Genomic DNA, 12,205 nt, shown 5'->3' with positions numbered 1-12,205 from the left:
CAGAACAACCCTGTGGTGAGGGACAGCCACGACTGCAGGGCCCTCATCCTCAGCGTCCTGAACCCCCCTGGCTTTGACAGGCTCCCAAACCCCCTGACCCGCCCACGCCTGCGCCAGGAGGTCCTATTGGCCATCGGAGGCTATGGTGGCATGGAGGCTTACAACATCCGAGACGGTGGATGGATGTACGTGAGCGTTGAGGGGGAGAGTCCCCGGGCCCTCCACGCCACCGCTTATCTCCACGGTCTGATCTACTGCGTCGGCGGCCGGGACGGCGTAGAGCATCTCAGCAGTGTGAGCAGGTTCAACCCCGTCACTCGCAGCTGGCAGCAGGTGGCTCCCATGCACTCACGCCGCAGTCGCATCAGCGTGGTCACATTGGATGGCTGTATCTACGCCATGGGAGGGATCGACGGATACGTGCAACTGAATAGTGCCGAGCGCTACGAGCCTGAAACCAACCAGTGGACAGTGATCTCACCCATGCTGGAGCACAGGATCTCCGCCGGGGCAGCAGCCCTCCACGGCAAGGTGGGTAGAACTGAGGGACACAAGGTGCTAGATGAACACAAGGAACGTTAGATCAGAAATCATAAATGTCTTTATTTATTTATATAAGTAAGCTTGCACATACAAAAGATGTGTCTGGGTCCTTTGGTGCATCAACATTAACAGACAATTAAAGTAGAATGAAATCAAATGGAATATATAAACTAAATTAGAATATTATTTTTTTTGTATTTTATTTTTGTATTGTTTTTTAAACAAACATATAAACAAACATGACAACACACGATTAGATATACAGCATTGTTAACAGTGCACATCAAATTAAATCACCGTTTAGATAAATGTCTTATACAAGATATGCCCCTAATACCTGCTATCTATTCCCCTACACACATATGCTCTTGCTCGCACCCCCCACCCTGGACCCCCCAATGGATAATCCATCCATTATCATTCGCTCCTAACCAGACACTACCATCATATGCTAGCTTTTATTCTCTCCACCACTTCTAACCACATTGTCAATTTGGATTCATTGAGACCCAAAATTCTTGCTGTAGGTATTTCTAGATAAATCACATCGAGATATGTAAGAATCCAGACCTTTCGGCAATTTTTTTCCGGTTGAATCCATCGTGATGCTATCAGTTTTTTAGCCACTGTAATACCAGATAAAACCAATCTCTTTAGCTGTATAGGTACTGCATACACAAAAACATCATTCAGCAGTAATACAGAGGGGTGTACAGGTATATTCAGAATTAAGAGATTTGATAATTGCTGGGTCACTTCTTTCCAGAATATCTTAACTGGTGGGCAGTCCCAGTACATGTGCATAAATGTCCCCTCGTCCCCATTTGTACATAAGGAGCATTTGGAGTCTTGTTTAAGACCCATTCTGTTCAGCCTTATAGGAGTCAAGTATGTCCTATGAATATAGTTAAGATTGATTTGTTGATGGTCCGGGTTCCTTGATGCAAGTCGAACATTTGCCCAGGCTTCTTGCCAATCAAAATCTTTTTCCAGGTCTGGTATATCCCTCCTCCAAATAGAGTCTAGGTGGAGGGTTTCATACGAGGCCGTTAGTAATTGATGATAAAAATCTGATACAAAACCTCTCGATGTCTCTCTTTCATAGAAACATTTGTGGTATCTGTGGTGTGCAATTGGAACACCGTGAGCCTTCAAACATAACAATAATTGTGCGTAAAAATAATATGTGGAACCGGTGAGATTAATTTTTTTTTCTATTTCATCATAACTACAAATACCCTGTTTGTTGAAAACATCTCCTAATGTATGTATGCCTTGCTTTTCCCATCTAGGGACTCTTATAGGTCGTTTTCCAATCAGGAGTGCATTGTTATTGAATAAGGGAGTATGATTATGCCATTTATGTGGGTTAGAATATTTTTTTTGTGTTTCACGCCATATCCGGATCGCATGAGTGATTATGGGGCCAAATTTCAGTTCGCATTGCTTAATTGATACTTTGGTGTATACTATGTCCTGCAGTCTCTGTGGTGCTACTATATTTACTTCTAAATTTCACCAGGATACTGATGCTTGGGGTTCAAACCAAGTTGTCAGTGGTTTTAAAGTGTACGCCTTAAAATAGTGGAAAAAAATTGGAAATGCCATCCCTCCGTCGGCTTTGTTTCTCTGTGCGGTGGAAGAATATTCTTTCTTATTACAGGTTTACATCTGTGGTGGACTGGGTCTGCTCACAGCTGAGTGCTACAGCCCAGACACCGACCAGTGGACTCTGATCGCCCCCATGAGCAGCAGGCGTAGCGAACCGGGAGTCGCTGCATACGGAGGACAAGTCTATGCGGTAGGTGCACACGGAGACAAATGCTTTATACTAGATATTTCTATAGATATGTATCATTTGACTTGCAATGCTGCTGTGATGCCCTCATTTCCCTAAATGGATTAATACAGTGTCTGCCTGCCTGAGCCACACACTAAAACATTCCTCTCATGTGTCCTGTCCTCAGGTGGGAGGGTGGGACCGTGGAGTCCTGCGTAGCGCGGAGGCCTACAGCCCCTTGACTGACTCCTGGAGCGCTCTGCCAGACATGCTCACCCCCCACTGCAGCTTTGGCATTGCGGTGCTGGACGACCTGCTATTCGTGGTCGGAGGCATGACTGACTTCAGCACCAGCTCCAACGTGGAGCGCTATGACCAGAGCAGCGACAAGTGGACTGTAGCCGAGGACATGAAGACCCAGCGCGGTCGCCTAAGCTGCTGCATAATGCATGGCCTGCCATTTTACCTGAGCCAGTACGCCGCTCGCCGTGGAGGGGGAGGAGGAGGAGGAGGAGGAGGAGGAGGAAGAGCAGGAGGAGGATTAGGAGGAGGAGGAGGAGGAGCAGGAGCAGGAGGAGGAGGAGGAGGAGTAGAGGAGGAGGAGGAGCAGGAGCAGGAGGAGGAGGAGGAGCAGGAGCAGCAGCAGGAGGAGGCTTAGGAGGTGGCCTAAGCTGCTGCATAATGCATGGCCTGCCTAACATGAGCCAGTACGCTGCTCCCCGTGGAGGAGGAGGAGGAGGAGGAAGAGGAGCAGGAGGAGGAGGAGGAGGAGGAGGAGGAGCAGGAGGAGGAGGAGGAGGAGCAGGAGGAGGAGGATGAGGAGGAGGAGGAAGAGGAGGAGGAAGATGAGGAAGAGGAGGAGGAGGAGGAGGAGGAGGAGGAGGAGGAGGAGGAGGAGGAGGAAGAGGAGGAGGAGGCAGCAGGAGATCCATCCAAGAACCTTACACATTATTAGACCAAAAGAAATCCTAAGAAATTAATAAATTACTATCAGCCAAAGGTGGTGCATTTCTTTCTTCTAGTAATTCAGACAATATCGGTTTTTAGTTTGTGTACCCGTCGGGCTCTATGTGTGCATGTGCCTGCTCGCTGTGCCCTTGAGCAAGGCACCTCAGCTTTAACCGCTCCAGTGTTAGCTGCTCAGTGGCCAGTAGTAGAGTGCCTGACCACAGTGTCTTTATACCTGTATCACTGGACATATAAATGTTTATTGCCCGAAATCACAAGTTAATGTCCCCATGGGGCGGACAAGTCTTCTTTAAACTATTCAAGAAGAAACTTCCCAATAAATCAAGAACAATAAACCCACCATGAAATCCAAAATAAATGTAAAGTAATAAATGCAACACTTCCAGACATACCCCAGCGAAGGTAAGGAAAAACCTATAGCAATAGGAAAAAAGCACCACAGGCGATGTGGAGGATAGAAACCATAGAAGGGCCGTTCAAGGGGGGATCCCCCTTCTTGGATGTCTGTGATAATAGTGTTGCTATGGATGGGTGGAGAATAAAACAGGCAAATAGTTGGTATGTATGTACATATACGTGTAATAAAACACAAATATGTGCATGCAATAGCAACTGGGGTACATAAGAACATTTTTGAAACATTAAAATATATTACAACTCATACATGTGATTAGCATTATACTCAGTAGAACAAATGTATATATCTTATACCCTTATATATCTTATATCTTATACCCACACCACCAAAGGGTTAACCCTTTCACTGCGACAATACAGAAGGTTAACCCTTTCTCTACCACACTACAGACGGTTAACCCTTTCACTACCACACTACAGAACGGTTAACCCTTTCACTACCACACTACAGACGGTTAACGCCACTATTGTTTTTAGTGGCATCTCTGCACAGTCGGCATAGTAGGAGATATAAGGGTCCGCTTTTCTACCTTCTGCCTTTTGTCCTTTTATACAGTAGTGTTGTAGTGAAAGGGTTAACCGTCTGTAGTGTGGTAGGGAAAGGGTTAACTGTCTGTAGTGTGGTAGTGAAAGGGTTAACTGTCTGTAGTGTGGTAGTGAAAGGGTTAACCTTCTGTAGTGTGGTAGTGAAAGGGTTAACCTTCTGTAATGTGGTAGTGAAAGGGTTAACCATCTGTGGTGAAAGGGTTAACCGTCTGTAGTGTGGCAGTGAAAGGGTTAACCGTCTGTAATTTTTGGGCGGGAGGGGCCTTTTTATGCTTTTGGGGGGGTTTTGGTAATCAAATATAGAATATTGATCTATAATAATCAGTGCAGGAGCTCACTTATCCTTGAAAGACACTTTTATCACTGACTTAAAAGGCCCATACATCTCCATAAATGTTCAGGGCGGAGGGAATAAGTGCTTACCCTACAGACCCCAAGTCTGTTAGGACAGCAAACTCGGTTGCCACTGCTCAAAACTTACCTTTTTAAAATAGCTTTTAAATGAATTATTATCTTTATTTCATTGTCTTATTTTTCTTTATTTCTATAAATTTTACTTAAATATTTTATTATAATTTGTATCATTGTTTTATGTAGTTTTTCTATCATTTTATTAGTTATTTTTTAATGTCAACATATTATTTTAATTATTCAAATGCAACTCAAACATGTTCCGTTGTGATGTCACCAGTGTTGGGCAAGTTACTTTTAAAAAGTAACTAGTTACAGTTACTAGTTACTTCTTCCAAAAAGTAACTAAATTACTTACTCAGTTACAAATTATAAAAGTAACTAGTTACTTCAGAAAGTAACTATTGCGTTACTTTCAAGTAAATGTTTTACATAAACATTAAACACTAAATGACTAAATGTAAATAAACAACATACACAAATCTAAACTATTTTAATGTTGCTGTGGGACAAAGTGAGACTAGCCTCCAATCAAATGCCATGTATGTAGATATTATAATTACTATGTTTATATAGTGGATCATACAAATACAAACACAATAGATGTTTTGGAACTTTTGATATGTATATTGCCCCTCAACAGGACACAACTGGGCAACATTAAATACGAGATTACACGTTACTGAAAAAACGAACGTAACGCTGTTAATAATAACTAGATGTCACAGTATGATGTCATAATTAAACATTCTAGAACATTTGTGATGTCACAGTATGAAGTCATAATCAAACATTCTAGAACATTTGTGATGTCACAGTATGATGTCAGAATAGAACATTCTAGAACATTTGTGATGTCACAGTATGATGTCATAATAGAACATTCTAGAACATTTGTGATGTCACAGTATGATGTCATAACCAAACACTCTAGAACATTTGTGATGTCACAGTATGTCATAATCAAACATTCTAGAACATTTGTGATGTCACAGTATGATGTCATAATCAATCATTCTAGAACATTTGTGATGTCACAGTATGATGTCATAATGAAACATTCTAGAACATTTGTGATGTCACAGTATGATGTCATAATAGCACATTCTAGAACATTTGTGATGTCACAGTATGATGTAATAATCAAACATTCTAGAACATTTGGTACAGTATATATTCAACAATTCTCTCAGAAGATCTCAGATCTCAGAAGACAAGTGAAGATATCACTTGTTGTTTCCGGCTACTTGTCTGTAAGCTTGAATATATTTTGTAGATACAATTTAAAATCCCCACATGGTAAAGGAAACAATGTCCTGTACAATCCTTAATGAGCTGCGTCTGGAGGGAAGGCTCTGTGATGTGGTATATTGCTTTATACTGAAAACTAGGGTAAGCCATTTTAAGTTTATTAGTGAATCTTAAAAGTGAGGAACCAGCTGACTTGATTAAAGGGGCGTGTTTAAAACGGCCATTTTGTTTAGTTAAGTGCCCCCATTAAGGGACTGTTTCCTGTTTACTAGTAGCATCTGATTTGCTGAGTGAGCCATTAAGAGCCTGCCCTGTTTAAAAGCAGAGGTCCACACTGTGTTGAAATCACTCTGTACTGGGCTCTGTTAAGGAAGGACAGGACACACTCACTGAGAAACATTGCTTTATACTGAAAACTAGGGTAAGCCATTTTAAGTTTATTAGTGAATCTTAAAAGTGAGGAACCAGCTGACTTGATTAAAGGGGCGTGTTTAAAACGGCCATTTTGTTTTGTTAAGTGCCCCCATTAAGGGCCAGGTGTTAAGACAGCACTAATTAGTGATAGTGATTTAAAGGCTTGCTGGTGTAGCGTCAGCGAAGCGTCGAGAAACGAAGAGGGACAAAGAGGAGGAGTTTTCCTGGAGTTCACCGCCGAGGGATCCACCGATCCACCCAGTGCTAAGTACACCATAATCCTATATTTCCCTCCCACACTGCTATTTCTCTACTTCCTCCCTGCCACTCTTGACAATACAATGTGTCTCATACCTATATCCACAATCTGCTCCTCCAGAACTGACTCTACCCATCCACGCCAGTTTGCTAGCAACCCGGCTAATCTCTCCTACCCTCCTACAGCCACTAATACACCTGTCACAGTACGGGGAGGCTTATGGAATTGTCAATCAGCAGTCAAGAAAGCTGACTTCATTACTGCCTACGCCCATAGTCTAAATCTGCAGCTCCTGGCTCTAACTGAGACCTGGATAACCCCCAATAACTCATCAACACCTGCAGCATTATCTACAAACTATAACTTCACTCACACACCTCGACCTTCCAGACGGGGTGGAAGCACTGCCCTCATGACATCTCCTTCATGGGCTACAAACGTAACACCACTCCCAGAACTGTCACTCTCCTCTCTCGAATATCATGCAGTATCTGTCTCTAATCCTTTCAATCTCACCATTGTTACACTCTACCGCCCTCCAGGTACACTCGATCACTTCACAGATGAGCTGGACATGCTTCTTAGCTCCTTACCGGAAGATGGTACCCCTCTCCTTCTACTGGGCGACTTCAACCTGCCTGACTCATCTCAGTCAGTCATAGTAGTCTCCCTCCTACAATCGTTTGACCTGACTCCCACTGCCATGCCTCCCACCCACAAAGCAGGCAACTCCTTGGATCTCATATTTTCCCGTAACTCCAGCATCATTAACACCACGGTAACTCCCCTACATGTATCTGACCATTCCTTCATATCCTTCTCACTAACTCTCATGCTTAACCGAAAGGTCTTCACCCCAACTCAAACAGTCTCACTCAGACGCAACCTGCCCTCCCTATCCCCCTCCACCCTCTCCTCTGACATACTATCCGCTCTACCTTTGAGTGACACCTTCTCTGCTCTCTCCACAGAGATGGCAACCTCCACCCTCCTTTCAGCCCTTGCAACCTCCTTCGACAAGCTCTGTCCCCTCGTTGAGAAACCTGCCCGCCGTTCCCCACCCAGTCCATGGCTGACAGATCCAGTGAGAGAACAAAGACAGGTCCTGAGAGCAGCTGAAAGGAAGTATAGAAAGTCACGCCTCACTGCTGACATCGACACATATCACAACCTCTTGTTAACATTCTCCAAAACCATCACTAATGCCAAAGCTTCTTTCTTCCACCATAGGATCGAGGCCTCTGCCAAGAATCTTCGCAAACTGCATGCTACCATGTCCTCCCTCCTCACTCCCCCCCCACCCCCCCCTCCCTCATCTTTCTCTGCCGAAGACTTTGCGATCTTCTTTGAGGAAAAAGTGGAGAACATCCGCAGCTCCTTCTCCCAACCCCCACCCATTCCAAATGCTGAATCGAGAACCTCATCCTTCACTCTGTCATCTTTCTCTCCCATTACAGAAGCAGAGACCCTGACACTGGTAACGTCAAACCGTCCGACTACTTGCCAGCTGGACCAGCTACCCTCCCCACTCCTCCAGACCATAGCACCAGACATCCTCCCATTCCTAACTGCAACCATCAACTCCTCACTCAACTCGGGGGTGGTCCCCACCTCCCTAAAACAAGCCAGAGTCACGCCGCTCATAAAAAAACCAACCCTGAACCCTACCGTCATAGGCAACTACCGTCCTGTCTCTCTTCTCTCCTTCCTTTCTAAAACACTTGAACGTGCTGTATCCAACCAACTTACTACTTATCTCTTACAGAATGACCTCCTAGACCCTAATCAGTCAGGCTTCAGGACTGGTCACTCCACAGAGACAGCCCTCATTGCGGTCACAGAGGCACTTCACTTAGCAAAAGCGAAAGGCCTCTCCTCTGTCCTGATTCTCCTAGATCTATCTGCAGCCTTCGACACAGTCAACCACCAGATCCTCCTTGCGGCCCTCGCAGGAATGGGAGTGGCTGGCTCTGCGCTGACATGGCTGTCATCATACCTCAATGACCGCTCCTACCAAGTGTCATGGAGAGGGACCCTGTCGGCCACCCGCCCCCTGCGGACGGGTGTCCCCCAGGGCTCGGTTTTAGGACCCCTTCTCTTCTCCCTCTACACTAAATCACTGGGTAACATTATCACGTCTCATGGCTTCTCCTACCATTGTTATGCCGACGATACTCAACTCTTCCTCTCCTTCCCTCCCTCAGATATCCACGTCTCTGTGCGGATCTCGGCCTGTCTGTCCGACATCTCAGCCTGGATGACGTCCAACCACCTCAAACTGAACCTAAGCAAAACAGAATTGCTCCACCTGCCGGCCAAATCCTCCCCCCTAACCGACCTTTCAATCACAGTCGAGAATGCAGCTGTGACTGCGTCCCCGACCGCCAAGAACCTTGGTGTTGTCCTCGACGACCAGTTGAACTTCTCTGCTCACATCGCAGCGACGACCAGAACCTGCCGATTCCTCCTGAGCAACGTCAGAAGGATACGCCCCTTCCTGACAAAAGAAGCCACCCAACTCCTCGTCCAATCAACAGTCATCTCCCGCCTCGACTACTGCAATGCACTGCTCGCTGGCCTCCCGGCCACTGCCACTAAGCCTCTTCAACTCATTCAGAACGCAGCGGCCCGCCTGATCTCAAACCTACCGAAGTCGGCCCATGTCACCCCACTTCTTAGGGACCTGCACTGGCTCCCCATTGCTGCACGAATCCGCTTCAAGGCCCTCGACCTAGCATACCGTGCGGCAAAGGGAACCGCTCCCGCCTACCTCCGGTCAATGGTCTCTAACTACACACCCTCAAGACCCCTACGCTCTGCATCTTCTGGCCGCCTCAGACCTACTCCTATCCAAGCTCCGGGAGGGTCATCAAAGAGAAGTCGCCTATTCTCAGTCCTTGCCCCACAATGGTGGAATGAACTACCCACCCCAGTTAGGACAGCCGAATCACGTCCAATCTTTCGCCGTCGACTAAAGACGCACTTCTTCAACCATTATCTGAATTAAAAATAAAAATAAAAAAAATAAAAATCGAACCCTAACTAACCGTACTGTCATGCACTTGTCCTAATAAACTAACCTACACTGTAGCACTCAACACTTTGATGAACATTGTTGCTCAGCTGATAGAGTTGTGCCCTTCCTGATGGCTTGTCGTACAGAACTTGTAAGTCGCTTTGGATAAAAGCGTCAGCTAAATGACTAAATGTAAATGTAAATGTAAATGTTATTAAAGTCAACAGCACTGAGTTGAATGCCCACAAGGCCCTCCTGTGTGACTGCAGCGACCATTTCAGGTAAGTTTAGCTTGGTTCAGGTTAGCTTGGTTCAGGTTAGCTTGGTTAGTAAACAGATACCATACTGTACTTTTACTGTAAACAGATACTATACTTCTACTGTAAGCAGATACTATACTGTATGTCTACTGTAAAAATATACTATACTGTACTTCTACTGTAAAAAGATACTATACTGTACGTCTACTGTAAACATATACTATACTGTACTTCGAATGTAAAAAATACTATACTGTACTTCTACTGTAAACAGATACTGTACTGTACTTCTACTGTAAACAGATAATATACTGTATGTCTACTGTAAAAATATACTATACTGTATTTCTACTGTAGAAAGATAATATACTGTATTTCTACTGTACACAGATACTATACTGTACGTCTACTGTAAACAGATACTATACTGTACTTCTACTGTAAACAGATACTATACTGTACTTCTACTGTAAACAGATACTATACTGCACTTCTACTGTAAAAAGATACTATACTGCACTTCTACTGTAAACAGATAATATACTGTACTTCTACTGTAAACAGATACTATACTGTACTTCTACTGTAAACAGATACTATACTTCTACTGTGCTAAGACCCTATACGTCTACAGTGAAAATATATTACTACTAGGGCTGTCCCCGAGTCAAGGATTTGGATAGTCGACTATGATTGGCCAAAATTTGCCATTAGTCGACTATTAGTCAACAAAAAAAAAGAAATAAAAGTATAATATATATAATATTTTTATTTTATCATTCCATTTGGGCTGTGGGGGGTGCTTAATGTCTGAAGGAGTCGACTGAAGGCTTGTTGTCCTCTGCAAAAGCATGCAATTGGTCCACTGATGGATACATCTTGATATTTGTCTAGTCTAGTGTGTTCATTAGATGGGTGAAATCCTCTTTCAGTGCCTCTGTGCCTGTTTTCTTAGGCAGTTGGCCTCTGGTATGCGTGCCATTAGCGTTAGCCACGCTTCTAAGAGGTTGGCAGTCGACTACGGCTCCTTTCGACCGATTAGTCGACTATTCGACTAATAGGGGTCAGCCTTAATTACTACACAGGACAGAATGTTGCTTACTGTTTACTCATCAGATATCTCTATACTCTGGGTCCCACAGAGCCCTCTTCACTCGCTGGAGCGACTCAGAGAAAGCAGTCTACACTATCCCTGGGGTGTCCCCGGGTATGATGCAGCTCATCATAGAGTACTCCTACACACACTTTGTGCTGGTGACAGCAGAGAACGTGAAAGAGCTTCTGGTGGCTGCAGACCAGCTTCGCGTCACTGGCATAGTACGAGCGTGCTCTGACTTCCTAGAGGGCCAGCTGTCTCTGGAAAACTGTGTCGGCATCTGGAGGTTTACGGACATCTACTGCTGCCCTGACCTGAGGCGCAAGGCCCATCTCTGCATCGTGTGCCACTTTGAGGAGATGTTGCACGTCTCACAGGAGTTTGTGGAGCTGTCCCCGCAGCAACTGGTGGACATCATCGAGAGGGATGACCTGAACGTGAAGAGCGAGGAGACGGTGTTTGAGGCCATCCTCCGTTGGATCGACCACTCCCGTGAGGAGCGTAAAACACACATCCCTTTGCTGCTGCCCAAGGTAACTAATTGTATTACGGATACACAAACATGGTTGCTAGTGCCTGAGCCACATTTATTTTTTATTTTATTTTTATTATTTAACTTTTTCTTGTTTGTCTGTCTCTTGTCAAGGTCATTATGATTCATGTTACTGTTATTATTGTTGTCGTCCCTGTTGTTATTATTATTATTATTATTATTATTATTATTATTATTATTATTATTATTATTATTATTATTATTATTATTATTATTATTATTATTATTATTATTATTGTACTGTTATGTTCTGTTTTATGTATGAAAAGAAAAGAAAAACATTTATAAAAAATAAAAATAAAACTAATTGTATTAGTGTGCATTACATTAAAACAACACTAGGTTCCCTAGTACAGTGGTTCTCAAACATTTGGGTCCAAACTGTTCCCTAGCAACAGAAACCGTCTACAACCGATGTCTAAGTTGTACCCGCTGTCTGCTTGTCTCTTCCCAGGTTCGCATGGGCTTGATGAGGCCTGACTACTTCAGGAACAACGTCCAGAACAACCCTGTGGTGAGGGACAGCCACGACTGCAGGGCCCTCATCCTCAGCGTCCTGAACCCCCCTGGCTTTGACAGGCTCCCAAACCCCCTGACCCGCCCACGCCGGCCCCAGGAGGTCCTATTGGCCATCGGAGGCCGGGGTGGCATGGAGGCTTACAACATCCGAGCCGGTGGATGGATGTACGT

Source organism: Notolepis coatsorum (genome assembly GCF_963971535.1).
Source record: "Notolepis coatsorum genome assembly, chromosome: 11".
Classification (NCBI taxonomy): Eukaryota; Metazoa; Chordata; class Actinopteri; order Aulopiformes; family Paralepididae; genus Notolepis; species Notolepis coatsorum.
The sequence above is the reverse complement of the archived record's forward strand: the minus strand, read 5'-3'. Positions refer to the sequence as shown.